The following is a 23,462-nucleotide window of genomic DNA, read 5'->3' as shown; positions in this document are numbered from 1 at the left end:
GGGGACTATAAAGTAAAGCCCCCAAGTTCAAATCGTCCTTCTTGACAGGGTCACTCAGCAACGTGAAGCAACCCCTGAGAGTGAACTGTCCAGCGGCCTCCAAGAAAGTAAGTCTCAAGTCAACGCTCGCTATGAGATAGGCGCTCCTAGCTACCAGTCCATACCAGCTTTTGAATCCCGCAGAATCAGAACCAGAACGAAAGGCCATTTGTTCCCCTGACCTGGTGGGCCAGTCCGAAGCTAAGTACAGGCCTGTTAGTTTTAGAAATAGCCTAGAAAGTAGAGTTTATGCATGAGTAGCGATTTACTGTGTATAATAAATGTGTATTGATTTGAATCTTACTAATTGGTGTGTTGAGTTATTGATCTTACAGAATTCCTACCCCTGTGGAAAGCAAGAGGATTTGTTTCCGCAGACGGAAAACCCCTCCCCTCAGCCCCATTGCTCCGTCACATTTTAGAAAAAGCCCTGGGCAGGACTTTTGGAATAGTTAAAGTTCGTAGTCACCATCGTTCCTACCCCCCTGGAAATGTAAAAGCCGACGCACTGGCAAAAGCAGGTTCCTGGCACGGATATTTTTGGACATCCCCCGAAAGCGCACCAGTAAATGCAGTTCAGGTTTCACAGGCTAATATCAAGGATTTAGTGCAGGCCCAGAAGCAGGATAGCAATCTCAGGGAGATTTTGAAAGGAAAATTTACGGCACCTTACGTGAGATTTTAAAATGCACTGACCACACATGACGGTGTGGTGTTAAAAGACACCCTTTATGTGGTTCCTGAACAGGACAGGAATCAACTTATTTGTTTGTTCCATGACAGTCATGGGCATCAGGGAATTGATCCCACTACAGCCCACCTCAGGCAGCTCTGTTGGTGGCCAAGTTTAAAAGAAGACGTAACGCACTACGTTGAGAATTGCCTTTTCTGTGCCCATAACAATCCGGACAGATACGCCAAGAAAGCTCAACTTAGTCACACCCGCCCCGTTTATGGCCCCTGGACTAACCTCCAGATTGATTTTATACGACCATTGCCCCTTGCAGGAATGGTTACAAATACGTATTAGTTGTCATAGACACTTTTACGAAATGGGTAGAGGCATTCCCATCCAGAACAAACACGGCAAAGACCACCGCAAAGATCTTAACCCACCACATCTTTACGAGATGGGAACTCCCCCGGAGCATTGAATCCGACCAAGGTTCCCATTTTACGGGACGTGTCATGAAGAACGTCCTCACGATATTTGGCATTACCCAAAAATTCCACATCGCATACCACCCCCAGTCAAGTGGTATCGTGGAGCGCATGAATCGGACCCTAAAATCAACCCTCAGAAAAATGGTCCAGCAAAACAACACCACTTGGGATTCAGTCCTCCCTTTTGCGCTGATGTTTTTGCGAAATACAGTTTCAACATCTACAGGTTACACCCCACACACCCTCATGACCGGACGCCCCATGAAAGGCACAGAATTTTTATTGGGATTAGATTTGACCAGCCCCGAGGTGGCGGCCCTCACACACGAGAAAGCAGTAGAACAACTGGTAGAGAATGTTAAAACGGCTCAGCTAGCAGCCGCGGTACGATTAGGCACACGAAAGAAACAGAGCAAGGCCTGTTTCGATAAGACAGTGCATGCGACTGAGTTCAGTGTAGGACAGCAAGTCATGCTCTCCATACACAACCCCAGCACATTCCTGTCACCTAAATATTCGGGTCCGTACTCCATTGCGGACAAAGTAAGCCCCTCCGTGTACAAAATAAAGTTCCCCAACGGAAAGACTGCGTGGTTCCATATTAACCAGCTTAAGGCATATGGACCACAGTCTAACCACGCACATCACGTCATGCTCGATGCAGCAGACCACGCCCCGCCCACAGCCAACGTAACCCTACCCTCCCCCAACACGTCCAGCCTAGCCACGGACTCAACCCCGACTCCACCCCCAAGCTATACACTCCGCCCCGGAACGCCCACAGACAGCAGCAGCAGAGACAGCGACTGTGACTCAGACAACAGCCACAGCACGCCTCCCTACTATCCCCATGCAACAGGACCCACACCCAGCGAATCTGAGCATGATTTGAGTGATCCCTTCATGATCACTTTCCTAAACAAACCCCACCACCGACCTACAATGACGACCCCGACTCCATTCCAACAGAATTGGACACATCCTTTTGGCACCGGGACAATTCATTCAGACTCGACGGCAATGACGAGATGGATCCCAAATCACACCATGCAGCCCTATCCGCCCTTATACACTCGAGAGTTTGGCATCTGGGAGAAGATGACGACTTTGAGTCTGACTCCCAAGACGAGAACCCCTTTGCGACCCTGTTCGCAACCGATAACTGAGGTGTCCAGATGATGTTTTAAAAAGGAACCGCTTGGGAGAAAACGGTGTCCTTGCTGATGGAACCTGCAGCATGTTTAATGTTGTTTGTCGTGGTATTGTTAAATGTTGTTTGTAAGATCGAAAAAAAATTCACGGCCCCACGCCACCACCCTTCTGACGCCCACTGACGGTCAGAGGAACTAGTTTGTCCGCAGAGACTTGTTAATGTCCCAGGCGCCAGTTCAGAGGAACTCGTCTGTCGACAGAAAAACAGACCCCCGTTCGTAACTGCTCTTCTGGTTCGAAGGTAGAACCAATACGGCAACCCCCCCACGATGACTACATTTTTGCCCGTTCTTGTCGGTTGCTCAAGCAGTGGAGAAACAGCTTGAGACCCGCCCTACCCGAGGACCCCCCCTCTGATCAACTACGCTTGGGGAGAGCACACACGGCATTGGTCGCCGTCCTACCCGGGATTCCATCCAAATCTTACCCGTCGCAGCCCATACGCACCTCATTTTGGCAATTTTCATTCAAAAAGTTGTGTTTTGTTTTCAGGCGGCCCTTAGGTTGCCATCCCTATGCTATTTACATCCTCAAACATTTGGATGGTAAATCGCACTGTTTCAGTATTTTTAAGTGTGTCTTGTCCGGAATATTCGGTTTAAAAGAAAAAAAAATGAGAGAGTCACACATGGTGACAAATTGTAAAGGGAGAATTGGCACTGAAGGACAGACATACTAACAGACGAGATATTAAACCAAGATAGTAACAGACACTATGCTTGATCCCACAGAACCCCAGAAGCTCCAGGAAAAGAGACGAAACGAAGAGAAGAGAAAGAAGAAGAACCATGAGGACATCCTCCGTGTTGCTCATCACCTTAATGAACATTTGGTTGCACGCGAACGCAAACCCCCTGACGCCAACCCCCCCCCTCCCGCCGTTCATGATTCACTTCCCCATAGCACCCAGAGCCCAGTCACAAGCGACACCACACCATCTTGGTGTGACAGGTTTATAACCTAGTACTCCGTCCTACTTAATAGAATCCCTACTAGTATTGGCGATACTCTGCTGCATCGTGCAGACTATTCGTCTGAGGAAATGGAGAAGGAGAGCCTACCGCGCTCGCACCCCGGTATATAGGATAAGACCCCCTATTTTCGGTTATGAACAGAGCTCCGACCCCCGCGATCTATAATAAAGAACATTCGTTTGCGGTTTTTTTGTGAATAAAGAAATGTATTTCATGAGCGATTGTACAATCCTGAGCTTGACTGCCAAGCCAGGAAAAATGTGAATAATGCTGCTATGATTTTGTTTGTATTGTTTAAGAAGTTAATATGATTGAAGGTTTGAGTGAGTGTAGTTTAGTGAGGACAGTTAGAGGTACCGTTTTCGTATTTTGTAATGCATGTCCCTGTTTTGACATAGCGCCACTTAGAATGTTAGTTAAAAATTTCTTGCAAAGTTATGGTCAGTATCGAGGCCAGTATAGAAGAGTGCTCGCTGGGTCAGGGAATGAAGACAACGCAGTTATGTGATCCTTCACGCTTCGCGTTAGGATCACAAGGAGGGAGTGTAGCCACCTGAGTTGGCCACTTCCCGACTTAAAATGGAGAACCGCAAAGGCTGAAGGGAAATTCAGCCAACACAGGCAAAAACTAGCAGGTGCAAGTTTACTGTGTATTCGACTCTGCAGAAACCCAGACAGCATTGATACAAGCAGCCATCTGCATAGTAATGTAGCAGCCATCTACATAGTAATGAGCGATCCCCGGGAACAATCGAAACATTTTGAGGTAAACAATGCCAAGCCAGACTCCTCGGTGCCAGCAGGAGCCAACACAAAAGAGGTTAACAGACAGACCACTTAACGATCAGGGAACAGCTCCAGTATTGGAGAAATCGAACCAAGCGATTGGAACGAAGTCCAATCACTTGGAACCAGGTACGGGGTCCACCCCGAAAGGCAGGAAGCCCCTGGGGACTATAAAGTAAAGCCCCCAAGTTCAAATCGTCCTTCTTGACAGGGTCATTCAGCAACGCGAAGCAACCCCTGAGAGTGAACTGTCCAGCGGCCTCCAAGAAAGTAAGTCTCAAGTCAACGCTCGCTATGAGATAGGCGCTCCTAGCTACCAGTCCATACCAGCTTTTGAATCCCGCAGAATCAGAACCCGAACGAAAGGCCATTTGTTCCCCTGACCTGGTGGGCCAGTCCGAAGCTAAGTATAGGCCTGTTAGTTATAGAAATAGCCTAGAAAGTAGAGTTTATGCATGAGTAGCGATTTACTGTGTATAATAAATGTGTATTGATTTGAATCTTACTAATTGGTGTGTTGAGTTATTGATCATTACTTGAACTTGAACCTCGTGGCGGTATCATAAAGATACCTGGCGACTCTAGAGCAATGGTTATAAAACAGAGCCAATTGAACCAACCAAAAGTTAGCAACACCTCACACTAACACTGAGTTCTATGAAACTATTTTAAGCCTGTTTCCCCATTTCATTAATATACCGTTGATCTTCTAAAGACTGAATCATATGTCCAGTTGGGTTCAATCCATAATTTTCAACATTATTCCCTCTAGATTTATATTCAAATTACTGATATTAACATTGAACAGGAATGGCCACAAACTATGAGACACAACTAACTACATTCAACCATCCTAAGAAACGGGCCTAATTCCTACTGTTTTCCGTCTTGTAACCAATGTTAAATTGTTTATTATCCTCCACCTAATTCCATACTATTTCATCGTCTTCAATAATCTACATGTCAAAAGCTTTCCAAAAGTCCATGTACACAACCATCCGTTTTCCAAATCCACCGTGTCTCTTTCACTGTTATTCAAGAATAGAGAGAGAAAACATGGAACTACTGGCCATTTACGTTGACATCAGCCATCCTTTACGAAAAGGGAATCATGTTTCATAACGTATTAGAGTTTTTTGAGCATGTAACTAGTAGGGTAAAAGGATTCCAGTAAATGTTGTAGACCTGGATATTTACTCGACAAAATCAGGGCTCATGAAGTTGGGAGCAATATATTAGCATGGATGGAAGAATGGTCAACAAATGGTCAAGCAAAGAGTAGGCAAAAATGGGGCATTCTCAAGATGGCAAGTTGTGAATAATGGAGTGCCTCAAGGATCAGCGCTGGGGCTTCAGCTTTTTACAATTTATATGAATGACTTAGACAGAGTGGCAGAAAGTAATGAACCTAAATTTACTGACGATTCAAGGCTAAGTGAAAATGTAAAGAGGCTGCAAAGAGATAAGGCAGGTTAAGTACGTGGGCAACGAGATGGAATATCATGTGGGCAACTGTGAGGGCATTCACTTTGATCCTCAGAATAGAAAAGCAGAGTTTTTAAAAAAAGATATGAAACTTATAAATGTTGATGTTCAGAGAGGTTTGGCCATGCTCAAACAAGCTCAGAAAGTTAGCATGAAAGTAGGAAGGCAAATTGCGTGTACACGCATACAAACCCACACACAACCTGTCCAACCTTTCCATGTAGGAAAAAACCCTCATTCCAGGAATCAGGAGTGAACTTTCGCTGAATTGCTTCTAATGCTTATGCCCTTTCTTAAATAAGGAGACAGAAACTGTACATAATGCTCAAGATGTGATCTCACCAATATCCTATACAACTGTAGCAAAACATTCCTACTTTTATATTCCATTCCCCTCGCAATAAGCGGCAATATTCCATTTGCCTTCTTAATCGTTTGCTGTGCCTACATACTAATCTTTTGAGATTCATGTACCAGGACAGCCAGATTGCACTGTACCTCAAGGTCTGCAGTTTATCTCCATTTAAATAATATGCTGCTTTTCAAGTCTTCATGCCAAAGTGGGCAAGTTCACATTTGCCCACATTATACTCTGCCAAATTTTTACCCACTAATTTAACCTAACTATATCCCATTGCAGGCTCCGGCTGTCCTCGTCACAACTTACGTTCCTATCTCTGAGTATTCAGCAAGTTTAACATCGATACATTCAATCCTGTCATCCAAACCTGTAATCCAAGTCATTAATATAGATTGTAAATAGTTTGAGGCCCCAGTATTGATCCATGTTGCATTGATCTTGCCAACCCAAAAATGACTCATTTATGCCTCCTTTGTTTCCTGTTCGCTAACAATCCTCTATCCATACAAGTATGCTAGCCCGACATAAATATGTTACCCCTACACCATGTGCTCTTATTATGCTAAGTAACCTTTGATGTGGCATCTTGTCAAATGCCTTCTGGAAATCTAAGTAAACCGCATCCATAGGTTTCCCCTCTATCCATGTTGCTTGTTGAGTTTCTCAAAGTCGTCTAATGAGTTAGTCAAATATAATTATTCTCTCGCAAAACCATGTTAACTCTGCCTGATTGCATTAAGATTTTCTAAGCACCCTGCTATAAATCCTGAATAATAGATTCCAGCACATTTCCCCATGGAAGATGTGATAAATGTAAGAAAGTCATTTGCTTTTTGCAGTAATGTTATTAAAACCTTGGTTAAGATGAATAGACAGAATGACCGCCAGAGCTGTGATTACGGTGCCATAAAAGTGAGAAAATCATTGATTTTCGGGTGAAGTGTTCTAGATCTTAAGAATCATTTATTTCTTCACAGATAGCTAGCTAATGGAATACTGTTTATGTTCGAAGAGCCCTGGGGCATATATAATTTATGATGGGTATTGTGTTTGGTCCTGGCTGAACAAGTCAAGGGACATCTTATAAGAAGGGACAAATGAATGCCTTATGCAATGGGTACAGATGATGTAGTCACTGTGAGGAACCAGGTCTGTCTGAAAAGTCAGTTGGTCCGATAACTCTTACATGATCAGAGGTGTTTCAGTTTAAGTCCTGAAAGGATCTCTCTCCGAAGATTCTGAACAAAGAAAAGCAAGTAGAAATCTGGTTGTTGACTTTATTCATGAGTGGTATTTGAAATATATTGGTTTGCTTAATTGGAGTATAGTGGCAGGTTTAGAAAGTTAAGGTTTTCTCTTTTACCGAAGAACTGTTGGAATTGTTAACAGTGAAGCTATTTCTTTGTTGTTAATGTGATTAATTCTGTGTTTAAATTAAAGCTTGTTTTAACATATAAGATACCTATGGGTCAGTGTTATCACTCCTGTGGTGCAGTAGCATTTCCTCAACAGTTTTACAAATTGCACTAGTTGGGTTATTGTCCGGGATCCTAACATAATTGGAGGCAAGTCAAGGATCCTAACACTGGGGTGGCATGCGGTGCAGTGATTAGCACTGGGACTGCAGTACTGAGGATCTGGGTTCGAATCCCAGCCCTGGGTCACTGTCCGTGTGGAGTTTGCACATTCTCCCCATGTCTGCGTGGGTTTCACCCCCACAACCCAAAGATGTGCAGGTTAGACGGATTGGCCATGCTAAATTGCCCCTTAATTTAAAAAATAATAATTGGGTACTCCAAATTTATTTTTTTTAAAAGATCCTAACACTGATGTTAAGCTAATTGGTCTGCAGTTTCTGGCTTTCTGTCTCCCTCTGATCTTGAATAGTGGAGTTACATTTGCAATTTCCCAATCTGCTGAGACCTTTCTAGAATTTAGGGAATTTTGGAACATTAAAACCAATTCATCTACTATCTTAACAGCTTCTTGTTCTAAACCCGTAGGATGAAGTTAATCGGGATCTGGGGATTTGCCAGTTTTAGCTCTAATGTTTTTCTCTGTATTTTTTAGTTACTCCCTCCTTTTCACCTCTTGCTGCACACTTAATTAGAACATAAGAACTAGGAGCAGGAGTAGGCCATCTGGCCCCTCGAGCCTGCTCCACCATTCAATGAGATCATGGCTGATCTTTTGTAGACTCAGCTCCACTTTCCAGCCCGAACACCATAACCCTTAATCCCTTTATTCTTCAAAAAACTACCTATCTTTATCTTTAAAACATTTAGTGAAGGAGCCTCTACTGCTTCACTGGGCAAGGAATTCCATAGATTCACAACCCTTTGGGTGAAGAAGTTCCTCCTAAACTCAGTCCTAAATCTATTTCCCCTTATTTTGAGGCTATGCCCCCTGGTTCTGCTTTCACCCGCCAGTGGAAACAACCTGCCCGCATCTATCCTATCTATTCCCTTCATAATCTTATATGTTTCTATAAGATCCCCCCTCATCCTTCTAAATCCCAACGTGTACAGTCCCAGTCTACTCAACCTCTCCTCGTAATCCAACCCCTTCAGCTCTGGGATTAACCTAGTGAATCTCCTCTGCACACCCTCCAGTGCCAGTACGTCCTTTCTCAAGTAAGGAGACCAAAACTGAACACAACACTCCAGGTGTGGCCTCACTAACACCTTATACAATTGCAGCATAACCTCCCTAGTCTTAAACTCCATCCCTCTAGCAATGAAGGACAAAATTCCATTTGCCTTCTTAATCACCTGTTGCACCTGTAAACCAACTTTGTGCGACTCATGCACTAGCACACCCAGGTCTCTCTGCACAGCAGCATGTTTTAATAATTTATCATTTAAATAATAATCCCTTTTGCTGTTATTCCTACCAAAATGGATAATCTTACATTTGTCAACATTGTATTCCATCTGCTAGACCCTAGCCCATTCACTTAGCCTATCCAAATCCCTCTGCAGACTTCCAGTATCCTCTGCACCTTTTGCTTTACCACTTATCTTAGTGTCATCTGCAAACTTGGACACATTGCCCTTGGTCCCCAACTCCAAATCATCTATGTAAATTGTGAACAGTTGTGGGCCCAACACTGGTCCCTGAGGGACACCACGAGCTACTGGTTGCCAACCAGAGAAACACCCATTAATCCCCACTCTTTGCTTTCTATTAATTAACCAATCCTCTATCCATGCTACTACTTTCCCCTTAATGCCATGCATCTTTATCTTATGCAGTAACCTTTTGTGTGGCACCTTGTCAAAGGCTTTCTGGAAATCCAGATATACCACATCCATTGGCTCCCCGTTATCTACCGCAATGATAATGTCCTCAACAAATTCCACTAAATTAGTTAGGCACGACCTGCCCTTTATGAATCCATGTTGCGTCTGCCCAATGGGACAATTTCCATTCAGATGCCTCGCTATTTCTTCCTTGATGATAGATTCCAGCATCTTCCCTACTACCGAAGTTAAGCTCACTGGCCTATAATTACCCGCTTTCTGCATACCTCCTTTTTTAAACAGTGGTGTCACGTTTGCTAATTTCCAATCCGCCGGGACCACACCAGAGTCTAGAGAATTTTGGTAAATTATCACTAGTGCATTTGCAATTTCCCTAGCCATCTCTTTCAGCACTCTGGGATGCATTCCATCAGGTCCAGGAGACTTGTCTACCTTTAGCCCCATTAGCTTGCCCATCACTACCTCCTTGGTGATAACAATCCTCTCAAGGTCCTCACCTGTCATAGCCTCATTTCCATCAGTCACTGGCATGTTATTTGTGTCTTCCACTGTGAAGACCGACCCAAAAAACCTGTTCAGTTCCGCAGCCATTTCCTCATCTCCCATTATTAAATCTCCCTTCTCATCCTCTCAAGGACCAATATTTACCTTAGCCACTCTTTTTTGTTTTATATATTTGTAGAAACTTTTACTATCTGTTTTTATATTCTGAGCAAGTTTACTCTCATAATCTATCTTACTCTTTTTTATAGCCTTTTTAGTAGCTTTCTGTTGCCCCCGAAAGGTTTCCCAGTCCTCTAGTCTCCCATTGATCTTTGCTACTTTGTATGTTTTTTCCTTCAATTTGATACTCTCCCTTATTTCCTTAGATATCCATGGTCGATTTTCCCTCTTTTTACCGTCCTTCCTTTTTGTTGGTATAAACCTTTGCTGAGCACTGTGAAAAATCACTTGGAAGGTTCTCCACTGTTCCTCAACTGTTTCACCATAAAGTCTTTGCTCCCAGTCTACCTTAGCCAGTTCTTCTCTCATCCCATTGTAATCTCCTTTGTTTAAGCACAAAACACTAGTGCTTGATTTTACCTTCTCACCCTCCATCTGTATTTTAAATTCCACCATATTGTGATCGCTCCTTCAGAGGATCCCTAACTATGAGATCCTGAATCAATCCTGTCTCATTATACAGGACCAGATCTAGGACTGCTTGTTCCCTCATAGGTTCCATTACATACTGTTATAGGAAACTATTGCGGATACATTCTATAAACTCCTCCTCAAGGCTGCCTTGACCGACCTGGTTAAACCAATCGACATGTAGATTAAAATCCCCCATGATAACTGCTGTACCATTTCTACATGCATCAGTTATTTCTTTGTTTATTGCCTGCCCTTTTTGTTTATTGCTTGCCCCACCATAATGTTACTATTTGGTGGCCTATAGACTACTCCTATCAGTGACTTTTTCGCCTTACTATTCCTGATTTCCACCCAAATGGATTCAACCTTATCCTCCATAGCACCGATGTCATCCCTTACGGTTGCCCGGATGTCATCCTTAAATAACATAGCTACACCACCTCCCTTACCATCCACTCTGTCCTGCCGAATAGTTTGATACCCTCAGATATTTAACTCCCAGTCGTGACCATCCTTTAACCATGTTTCAGTAATGGCCACTAAATCATAGTCATTCACGATGATTTGCCTTATTCCGAATACTACGAGCATTCAGGTAAAGTACATTTATGTTGGCTTTTTTACCTCTGTTCTGAATCTTAACACCTCGATCAGTAACCTCTCCCTAAGTTATATTTCCTCTTAACCTTTCTCCTAATTTTCCTTGTCGTTGAACCCATATCTTCATGTAACAACCTGCCACGTCGCTTACCATTAATGTTTTCACTTCCCGTTTTATTCCTTTTAGTATTCCTGGTCCTATTCACTGAGCTCCCCTCAGTCACTGTACCTTGTACTGTCGCCCTTTTTGATTTTTGACTATGGCTTCTCTGCCTTACACTTTCCCCCTTACTGCCTTTTGTTTCTGTCCCTGTTTTACTACCTTCCAACTTCCTGCATTGGTTCCCATCCCCCTGCCACATTAGTTTAAACCCTCCCCAATAGCTCTAGCAAAGACCCCCCCCCCCTAGGACATCGGTTCCAGTCCTGCCCAGCTTCAGACCGTCCGGTTTGTACTGGTCCCACCTCCCCCAGAACTGGTTCCAATGTCCCAGGAATTTGAATCCCTTCCTCTTGCACCATCTCTCGAGCCACGCATTCATCCTATCTATCCTGACATTCCTACTCTGACTAGCTCGTGGCACTGGTAGCAATCCTAAGATTACTACCTTTGAGGTCCTACTTTTTTAGTTTAACTCCTAACTCCCTAAATTCAGCTTGTAGGACCTCGTCCCGTTTTCTACCTATATCGTTGGATGGCAACATACCATCCTGGAGTCTCGATTGCGTCCACAGAACCGCCTGTCTATTCCCCTTACAATTGAGTCCCCGATCACTATAGCCCTGCCATTCTTCTTCCTGCCCAGCTGCGCAGCAGAGCCAGCCATGGTGCCATGAACCTGGCTGCTGCTGCCTCCCCCTGGTGAGCCATCTCCTTCAACAGTATCCAAAGCGGTATATCTGTTTTGCAGGGAGATGACCACAGAGGACACCTGCACTGCCTTCCTACTCTTGCATTGTCTTTTGGTCACCCATTTTCTATCTCCCTCAGTACCTTTCACCTGCGGTGTGACCAACTCGCTAAACGTGCTATCCACGACGTCCTCAGCATCGCGGATGCTCCAAAGTGAGTCCATCCGCAGCTCCAGAGCCGTCAAGCGGTCTAACAGGAGCTGCAACTGGACACACTTCTTGCACGTGAAGGAGCCAGGGACAGTGGACGTGTCCCTGAGCTCCCACATTGCACAGGAGGAGCATGACACGGGATTCTGGGATGTTAGTTGTATCCTCCACAGTGAAGACAAAATATCCCTATTTTTCATTATTTCCATTGTGAACATTGGTGGACAATTAAACTAACAGGAGGAGGAGGCATCACAAATTTACCCATCCTGAATGATGGGGGAATCCAGCACAACAGTGGAAAAGGTCCGGCTGAAATATTTGCAACCATCTTCAGTCAGAAGTGCTAGGTGGTGTTCACCTTGGCACCTGCCCGAGGTCTCCAGTATTGCAGATGCCAGCTTTCAGGAAATTCGATTCACTCCATGTGATAAAGAAACAGCAATAGTACTAAGGCTTCTGCTACAGAGCTGGTGGCGCCATAGCCAAGCCATTCCTGTACAGCAATACTGGCATGTATCTGGCAATGTGGAAAATTTGCCACAAAGAGGACAAATCAAACCTGCCCAATTACGGCCCTACCAGACCCACTCTCGATCATCCATAAAGTAAGGGTGGTTATTGTTGGAGAGCAAATTTCTCAGCCCCAGGGTATTACTGCAGGAGTTCGTCAGAGTAGTGTCCTAGGCCCAACCATCTTCAGCTGCTTCATCAGCAACATTTCCTCAATCATAAAATAAGAAGTGGGGATGTTGCAGATGATTGCACAATGTTCAACACTATTCTTGACTTCTCAGGCACCGAAGCAGCTTGTATTCAAACACAGCAAGACCTGGACAATACCGATGCTTGGGCCGACAAGTGGTAACATTCACGCCACACATATGCCACGCAACAACCATCTCCAACATGAGAAAATCCAACCACCTCCCCGTGACGTTCCTGAAGTTCCTTCCTAATAGCACTGTGGGTATACCTACATCATATGGACTGCAGCTCACCATCACTGTCTGAATGGTAATTAGGGGACAAGCAATAAAAATTGTCAGTCAATGGCATTACTATCACTGAAACCCACACTATCAACATCCTGGGGGTTATCATTGAACAGAAACGGAATTGGACCAGCCATATAAATACTCTTGACTACAAGAGCAGGTCAGAGACTGGGAATTCTGCTGTGAATAACTCACCTCCTGACTCTCCAGTGCCTGCCCATCAATAAAGGCTCAAGCCAGTACTGCGATGAAATACTCGCCACCTGCCTGGATGAGTGCAGCTCCATCAACACTCAAGAAGCCCAACATCATCCAGGACAAATGGCATCCCATTCACCACCTTCAACATTCACTCCCTCCACAACCATGGCACAGCAGCAGTAGGTACCACCTACAAGGTGCACTGCAGCAACTTACCAAGGTTCCTTCAACATCACCTTTCAAACCCACTGTGGTAGTCTGTGTAGAGGTATTACGGTACCTAGTAATGCTGGACCACCATTGGTAGATATTGTATGTTTCCCATTGGTCAAGCTGTATGGTAGCTCTGCCCTGCAAGGCGGGGTATAAGAGCCTGTGCCACCCCAGCAGCCTTCTTTCTGTACCTGAACTGCTGGGGGAAACATCTAGCTATTAAAGCCTTCAGTTGGACTACAACCTCACTTTAGTAGTCATTGATCGTGCATCAATTTAATAAGCTAGATTTAAAAGGATGGAGCTCCGAATCAAGCCGGAGTGTCTGCAACTCAGCCCCCATGCGGCAAACTCAGCGGCAACCTTCAAACACTGGCTGGCGTGTTTTAACGGATATCTCGGAACGGCCAAAAACACACCCACGGGAGGACAGAAATTGCAAGTCCTGCGCTCGAGGGTGAGCCCAGAAATTTACACCCTCATCGAGGACGCGGACGACTTCGATGCAGCAATGGAGCTGCTAAAAGGATATTATATTCGCCCGGTAAACCAGGTCTACGCCCGACATCTACTAGCGATGAGGCGACAAATCCCTGGGGAATCGCTGGGAGAATTCTACCATGTGCTCCTGGTGTTGGGGAGAAACTGCAGCTGCCCACAAGTTTCGGCGAGCGACCACACAGAACTTTTGATCCGGGACGCTTTCATTGCAGGTATGCTGTCCTCCCAAATCCGCCAGCGATTGCTGGAGAAATACACCCTAGGTCTCAAGGAGGCACGGGCCCTTGCCGGCTCCCTGGATGTGGCCTCCCGAAACGCCCGCGCGGCAGCCCCCTAGGCAGCATGGAAACCCCCCCCCCCCCCCTCTCCGCGGCCGACCCCGAGACATCTCCCATCCCCCCACAAGCTTGGGCTGCAAGACGGCCTGGCAACCCCGGGGGCCCTGCTGCTATTTTTGCGGGCAGGCCAAGCACCCCCGGCAGCGCTGTCCGGCCCTCTCATCCACCTGCAAGGGATGCGGTAAAAACGGCCACTTCATGGCGGTATGCCAGGCCCGGGCGGTCGCTGCGGTCTCCGGTGGCAAATGCGGACCGCCACCACAATCCTCTCCACGGTCCGCATGCGGCCAGCGGGCACCGCCATCTTCCTCCTCCAGGGCCACGTGCGGCCTCCGGGCGCCGCCACCTTGTCCCGCGGACGCCACGTGCGATGGATGGGCTCCGCCATTTTGTGCACCCCCAGCCATGACCAATGGGCGCCGCCATCTTGGATGGACTCCCAGGACCACAGCTCGGCTGACCCCACACCGCCCGAAGAGAACATTCAACTGCTGCCGCGATTTGCCTCGGTGACCCTGGATCAGTCCCGGCCCCGAACACTCTCAACTGCTGCAACAACGGTACTAATCAACGGGCATGAGTCGTCCTGCTTAATCGACTCTGGGAGCATGGAGAGCTTCATACACCCCGACGCAGTAAAGCACTGTTTTCTCCCCGCCCACCCCGTTAATCAAAAAATCTCCCTGGCCTCCGGTTCCCACTCAGTAGAGATAAAGGGGTTTTGTGTAGCAAGCCTCACGGTCCAGGGAAGGGAGTTTAAAAATTACCGGCTCAAGGGGAGACAATTGAATGTCAACGTGCGACAGCTGTTGGGGGCAATAATGATGCCCCCAGCGGAGGGGGAGGCAGAGATAGTGGCAGTGATGGATGCAGAGAAGGCATTTGATAGGGTAGAGTAGGAGTATTTATGGGAGGTGTTGAGGAGGTTTGGGTTCGGGGAGGGGTTTGTCAGTTGGGTCAAACTCCTCTATGGAGCCCCAGTGGCAAGTGTAGTCACAAACCGGCAAAGATCGGGGTATTTTCGGTTACATAGGGGAACAAGGCAGGGGTGCCCCCTGTCCCCATTACTGTTCGCGTTGGCAATTGAACCACTGGCCATAGCGTTGAGAGACTCTAGGAAATGGAGGGGGGTGGTTAGAGGGGGAGAGGAACACCGAGTGTCACTCTACGCAGATGACCTACTGCTGTATGTGGCGGATCCTGTGGAGGGGATGACAGAGGTTATGTAGATATTGAGGGAGTTTGGAGATTTTTTGGGATATAGGCTTAATATGGGGAAGAGTGAGCTTTTCGTAGTACACCCCGGGGACCAGGGAAGAGGGATAGACGGCCTGCCGTTAAGGAGAGCGGAAAGCGGTCCCCGATCAGGAACAACCATAGGTTTGTCCCAGGAAGGATGGACGGAGGGTTCCAGAGCTGGCATCAGGCAGGAATTAGGAGATTGATGATTTGTTTATTGACGGGATGTTCGCGAGCCTGGGAGCGCTGGAGGAAAAGTATGAGTTGCCCACGGGGAATATCTTTAGATACATGCAAGTGAGGGTGTTTACGAGGCAACAGGTGAGGGAATTTCCGCTGCTCCCGACACAGGGGATCCAGGATAGAGTGATTTCGGGGGTATGGGTCGGGGAGGGCAAAGTGTCCGAAATATATCAGGAGATGAGAGAGGAGGGGAGGCGCTGGTAGAGGAGCTGAAGGGAAAATGGGAAGAAGTGCTGGGGGAGGAGATTGAGGAGGGTCTGTGGGCTGACGCCCCAAGTAGGGTAAATTCCTCGTCCTCGTGTGCCAGGCTTAGCCTGATACAATTCAAGGTTCTACACAGAGCACACATGACGGGAGCAAGGCTGAGCAGGTTCTTCGGAGTGGAGGACAGGTGCGGGAGGTGCTTGGGAAGCCCGGCGAACCACGCACATATGTTTTGGTCGTGTCCGGCATTGGATGAGTACTGGAGGGGAGTGGCAAGAGTGATTTCAAAGGTGGTGAAGGTTCGGGTCAAGCCAGGCTGGGGGTTATTTGGGGTAGCGGAGGAGCCGGGAGTGCAGGAGGCGAAAGAGGCCGATATTCTGGCCTTTGCGTCCCTGGTAGCCCGGCGAAGGATCTTACTCATGTGGAAGGAAGCGAAACCTCCCCGGCGTGGAGGCCTGGACAAACGACATGGCAGGGTTCATAAAACTGGAACGGATGAAGTTTGCGTTGAGAGGATCGGTTCAGGGGTTCTCCAGGCGGTGGCAACCGTTCCTTGACTATCACGCGGAACGTTAAGGGAAAATAGATCGTCAGCAGCCCGGGGTGTCACTATTTTTTTTTGTTGTTGTTGTTACTTTGTTAGTTCACTATTTTATTTAAATAATGTTACTTATCAGTTATTGTGTTATCTTTTATGTTGATTTGTAAGGTGGAAAAATTGTGTTTGAAAACTTTCATAAAATATATATATATTTTTTTTAATTACCGGCTCTACGCCCTTCCCCATCTCTGCGCAGCCACACTCCTAGGGTTAGACTTCCAGTGTAACCTCCAACTTTCAAATTCGGCGACCCTATACCCCCTCTCACTGCTTGCAGCCTCGCGACCCTCAAGGTCGATCCTCCTTCCCTGTTTGCGAACCTCACCCCGGATTGCAAACCCATCGCCACCAGGAGCAGACGCTACAGTACCCAGGATCGGATCTTTATTAGGTCAGTGGTCCAACGGCTACTGAGGGAAGGAGTCATTGAAGCCAGCGAAGGTCCCTGGAGTGATGGTAAAGACCGGGGAGAAGCATAGGATGGTCATCGACTACAGTCAGACCATCAACAGGTTTACGCAGCTGGACACGTACCCTCTCCCCCACATATCCGACCTGGTAAACAGGATCGCGCATTACAAGGTCTTCTCCACGGTGGATCTTAAGTCCGCCTACCACCAGCTCCCCATCCGCACTAGTGACCGCAAGTACACTGCCTTTGAGGCAGATGGGCAGCTCTACCACTTCTTAAGGGTTCCCTTCGGTGTCACCAACGGGGTCTCGGTCTTCCAGCGCGAGATGGACCGAATGGTTGACCGGTACGGTTTACGGGCAACATTCCCGTATCTCAATAATGTCACCATCTGCGGCCACGACCAGCAGGACCACGACACCAACCTCCAAAAATTCCTCCAGATCCAAAGATCTTTAACCTTACGTATAATAAGGATAAACGCGTGTTTAGCACCGACCGCCTAGCCATCCTCGGCTACGTAGTGCGAAATGGAGTTACAGGCCCCGACCCTGAACGCATGCGCCCCCTTATGGAGTTCCCCCTCCCTCACTGCTCCAAAGGCCCTGAAGCGCTGCCAAGGCTTTTTTTCTTACTATGCCCAGTGGGCCCCCAACTATACGGACAAAGCCCATCCCCGATCCAATCCACAGTTTTTCCCCTGTCGATAGAGGCCCGCCAGGCCTTCAGCCGCATCAAAGCAGACATTGCAAAGGCCACGATGCACGCCATCGACGAGTCCCTCCCCGTCCAGGTCAAGAGCGACGCGTCCGACATAGCTCTGGCGGCCACCCTCAACCAAGCGGGCAGACCCGTGGCCTTCTTCTCATGCACCCGCCATGCTTCAGAAATCCACCACTCCTCAGTCGAAAAGGAGGCCCAGGCCATTGTAGAAGCTGTGTGACATCGGAGGCATTACCTGGCCGGCAGGAGATTCACTCTCCTCACTGACCAACGGTCGGTCGCCTTCATGTTCGATAATGCACAGCGGGGCAAGATAAAAAATGATAAGATCTTACGGTGGAGGATCGAACACTCCACCTATAACTATGAGATCTTGTATCGTCCCGGGAAGCTAAATGAGCACCCCTGATGCCCTGTCCCGCGGCACATGTGCCAACGCATAAGTGGACTGCCTCCGAGCCCTCAACGAGAACCTCTGCCACCCGGGGGTCGCTCGCTTTTTCCACTTTATCAAGACCCGCAGCCTGCCCTACTCCATCGAGGAGGTCAGGACAGCCACCAGGAATTGTCAAATTTGCGCGGAGTGCAAACCGCACTTCTACAGGCCAGTGAAAGCGCACCTGATAAAGGCTTCCCGTCCCTTTGAATGCCTCAGTATGGACTTCAAAGGCCCCCTCCCCTCCACCGACCGCAACACGTACTTCCTGAACGTGATTGACGAGTACTCCCGCTTCCCATTCACCATCCCCTGCCCCGACATGGTCGCAACCACCGTCATCAAGGCCCTCCATAGCATCTTTACGCTGCTCGGGTTCCCCACTTACATACACAGTGATACACAGCTCCTTTATGAGCGACGAACTGCGTCAATTCATGCTTAGCAAGAGCATTGCCTCGAGCAGGACGACCAGTTACAACCCCCGGGGTAGCGGACAGGTAGAGAGGGAGAACAGAACGATCTGGAAGACCGTCCTACTGGCCCTACGGTCCAGGAATCTCCCAGTCTCCCGCGGCAGGAAGTCCTCCCGGATGCCCTCCACTCCATCTGGTCACTGCTTTATACCACAACCAACCAAACATCACACGAACGTCTCGTCTTCCCCAGGAAGTCCTCCTCTGGGACCTCGCTCCTGACCTTGCTGGCAGCTCCCGGACCCATCCTGCGTGCGCACAAGTCAGACCTGTTGGTCGAGAGGGTCCATCTTCTCCACGCTAACTCCCCGTATGCCTACGTGGCGTACCCAGATGGCCGACAAGATACGGTCTCCCTACGAGACCTGCCGCCCGCCGGATCCCCACGCACACCCCAGCCACATCCTCCCTCCCACCGGTGTACCTTACAGCCGCCCCCTTCCCAGGAGGATCGGTTCTTCCGCCGGCCCCGTCTAGGCCTTCCCGCCCACCGACGCACCGCGCAGACGCTGCCTTCCCGGGTCAATCGGATTCCCCACCAGCGCCGTCTTGGGGTGTTGAAGCAGCCACAGAGATCGAGGCCATGCTCCCGGAGTCACATACGCCCGAGACTCCACCGGCGTCACTACCAAAGCTTCGGCGATCACAAGAGAATGACCAGGGCCCCCGATCGACTGGTTGCTTCATTTTAAAGTGTAAATAGTTAATTGTGAAATTGCAAATAGTTACAACAAAAAGACAAAACGCTGTACGGAGGTATTACGGTCCCTCCATAACTATAACTTCTACCACGTTACCATGTTGTAATACCAAGCCACCGCCCCCGCCGGACTCTTTTTTTAAAACAGGGGGTAAATGTGGTAGTCTGTGTAGAGGTATTACGGTACCTAGTAATGCTGGAACACCATTGGTAGATATTGTATGTTTCCCATTGGTCAGGCTGTATGGTAGCTCCGCCATGCAAGGCGGGGTATAAGAGCCCGTGCCGCCCCAGCAGCCTTCTTTCTGTACCCGAGCTGCTGGGGGAAGCATCTAGCTTATTAAAGCCTTCAGTTGGACTACAACCTCGCTTTAGTAGTCATTGATCGTGCATCACCAACAATCTCCGCCACCTAGAAGGGCATGGACAGCAAATACATGGGATCACCACCACTTGCAAGTTTCCCTCCAAGTCATTCGCCATCCTTACTTGCAACAAGTTTGGCAGTTCTTCATTGTCGCTGGGTCAAAACCCTAGAAATCCCATCCTAACAGCATTGTGTTCCTACACCACATAGGCTGCAGCAGTTCAAGAAGGCAGCTCACCACCATCTTCTTGAGGGCAATTAGCAATGGACAATAAATGCTGGCCTAGCCAGTGATGCCCACATCCCATGAAATAATTCAAAAGTATTAATTCCCCAGACTCAGCAACATTCACTTTTCTTGCACTTTCCCTTTTTAAATACCTGTAGAAACTGTTTTTACATTTATAGCTAGCTTTCTCTTGTACTCCAGTTTCTCCCTCAATCTTCTAACCTGCCACTAATCTTTGCGGAATTGTACACATTTTCTTTCAATTTGATACTGCCCTAAATTTCCTTTAGCCACACCGGGCACAGCCTGCATGAAAATGATCTCTTTTTCATTAGAATGTATCTTTGCTGAGTGTCAAGGCATATCTCCTTAAATGTCATTGCATCTCGACTGATTTAACCTAATTTTGCAGTTCACTTTACCCAGCTTGGTCTTATACCCTCAAAAAATTGTCTTTCATTAAGTTTAAAACACTAGTCTTAGACCCATCCTCTTGATCTCAAACTGAATGCAATATTCAATTAAGTTAGGATCACTGTTACCCAGGGACGCTTTACTATGAGATCAATAATCAATCCTGTCTCATTGCACATTACCAGATTTAAAATAACCTATTCTCTGGTTGGCTCTAGCATGTGCTGCTCCAAGAAAATGTCCCAAAATGAACGCATTTTGTAGGCTACCTTTGCAAATCTGATTTGCCTGATCTATGCGTAAATTAAAATCACCCATGACTACTGCAGTACCTTTCTTTTTAAATGTGTTTTCCAATTAAGAGGCAATTTTAGTGTGACCAACCCACCTACTCTTCACATCTTATGATAATAATAATCTTCATCAGTGTCACAAGTAGTCTTACATTAACACTACAATGATGCTACTGTAAAAATCCCCTAGTCGCCTGTTCAGGTACAGAGGGAGAATTCAGAATGTCCAATTCACCTAACAGCGCATCTTTCGCGCCTTATGGGAGGAAACTGGAACACCCGGAGGGAATCCATGCAGTCACAGGGAGAATGCAGACTCCGCACAGACAAGTGACCCAAGCCGGGAATTGAACCCGGGTCCCTGGCACTGTGAAGCAACAGTGCTAACCACTGTGTCACCATGCCGCCCTTTGGGTTGCGGGGTGAGACCCATGCAGACATGGGGAGAATGTGCAAACTTCACAAGGACAGTGACCCCGGGGTCGGGATGGAACCCAGGATCTCGGCGCCATGAAGCAGTAAGCCGTACCTTTCTTACATTATTTCTTTCTGTATGCTCAATCCTACAGTGTGGTTACTGCTAGGTGAAGCTATGAACTATTCCCAGAAGTTATTTCCTTTTTTTTCTATTTAACCCTACCTAAAACCGCAGCACGGTTTTGTGAAGGGAAGGTCGTGTCTCACTTTTTCGAGGAGGTCACAAAAATGATTGACGCAGGTAGGGCAGTGGATGTTGTCTATATGGACTTCAGTAAGGCCTTTGACAAGGTCCCTCATGGCAGACTGGTACAAAAGGTGAAGTCACACGGGATCAGGGGTGAGCTGGCAAGATGGATACAGAACTGGCTAGGTCATAGAAGGCAGAGTAGCAATGGAAGGGTGCTATTCTGATTGGAGGGCTGTGACTAGTGGTGTTCCGCAGAGATAAGTGCTGGGACCTTTGCTGTTCGTAGTATATATAAATGATTGAGGAAAATGTAACTGGTCTGATTAGTAAGTTTGCAGACGACACAAAGGTTGGTGGAATAGTGGGTAGCGATGAGGACTGTCAGAGGATACAACAGGATTTAGATTGTCTGGAGACTTGGGCGGAGAGATGGCAGATGGAGTTTAATCCGGACAAACGTGAGGTAATGCATTTTGGAAGGTCTAATGCAGGTAGGGAATATACAGTGAATGGTAGAACCCTCAAGAGTATTGACAGTCAGAGAGATCTAGGTGTACAGGTCCATAGGTCACTGAAAGGGGCAACATAGGTGGAGAAGGTAGCGAAGAAGGCATATGGCATGCTTGCCTTCATTGGCCGGGGCATTGAGTATAAAAATTGGCAAGTCATGTTGCAGTTGTATAGAACCTTAGTTAGGCCACACCTGGAGTATAGTGTTCAGTTCTGGTCGCTATGCTACCAGAAGGAGGTGGAGGCTTTAGAGAGGGTGCAGAACAGATTTACTGGGACGTTGCCTGGTATGGCGGGCATTGGTATGAGTAGAAGTTGAATAAACTCAGTTTGTTCTCACTGGAAGGAGGTTGAGGGGCGACCTGATAGAGATCTACAACATTTTGAGGGGCATAGACAGGGTGGATAGTCAGAGACTTTTTCCCAGGATAGAGAGGTCAATTAATAAGGGGCATAGGTTTAAGGTGCGAGGGGCAAGGTTTAGAGATGTTTGAGGCAAGCTTTCTTTTACACAGAGGGTAATGGGTGCCTGGAACTCGCTGTCGGAGGTGGTGGTGGAAGCAGGGACGATAGTGACGTTTAAGGGGCATCTTGACAAATACATGAATAGGATGGGAATAGAGGGACGGACCCCGGAAGTGTAGAAGATTTTAGTTTAGACAGGCAGTATGGTCGGTGCAGGCTTGGAGGGCTGAAGGGCCTGTTCCTGTGCTGTACTTTTCTTTGTTCTTTGTTCTAAACTGATTCTACACCTTGGTTTTGAGAACTAAGGTCACCTCTCTCTATTGTAATGTCATCCTTAACTGACAGAGCTACTCCCTCCACTTTTTCCTACTTTCTGGTCTTTTCGAAATGTCATGTTCTCTTGAATATTCAGGTCCCACCTTTTGTCACCTTGCAGACATGTCTCTGTAATGGCTATCAGATCATACAAAATAATTTCTATTTGAGCTGTCAATTCATCTGTTTTGTTACAAATACTACATTCATTCAGATTCAGTACCATTCATTGTCTTTTTATCATTTTAAAAATCTCTAGCCTATTCTGTTTGTGCACAATTAATCATGTGTGCTCTGTCCTTTCTTGGCACCCTCCGACTGTCACTTCTCTTATTGCTAACTTCCCTTGCCTCGTCTTCTCTCTTTAATCGATCACATCTTGAAATACTTGATCACTCATCTCGACCCCATTATTTAAAATCCTCTCTACTCTCCTAGTTACACAGCTCGTCAGAACACAGGTCCCAGACCAATTCAGGCGAAGACCATCCCAGCAGTTCAGCTTCCATAAGTACTGACTCCAGTACCCCATGAATTGAAATCCACTTCTCCCACTCCTAATTTTGTTTACTCTCTACCAATTTACTCATGGCTCAGGTAACAACCCAGAGATTACTTTTAGATTTTGCTTTTTAGTGTAATCTAGCTGTGCAGACTCCCTAAGCAAAACCTCTTTCCTAGTTCTATGTATGTTGTTAGCACCTACATGGACCGCAACCAATGGTTTGATCCCCACCCAATGCGCCAGAGCAGATTTTCCAAGCCCTGGCACTGGGCAGGCAACAGGGCCTGCTGGACTTGTTCCCAGCTGCAGAAAACAGTGTCTATCCCCCT

This window comes from Scyliorhinus torazame, chromosome 9, assembly GCF_047496885.1.
Source record: "Scyliorhinus torazame isolate Kashiwa2021f chromosome 9, sScyTor2.1, whole genome shotgun sequence".
NCBI classification, from domain to species: Eukaryota; Metazoa; Chordata; class Chondrichthyes; order Carcharhiniformes; family Scyliorhinidae; genus Scyliorhinus; species Scyliorhinus torazame.
Note: the sequence above shows the minus strand (reverse complement) of the source record.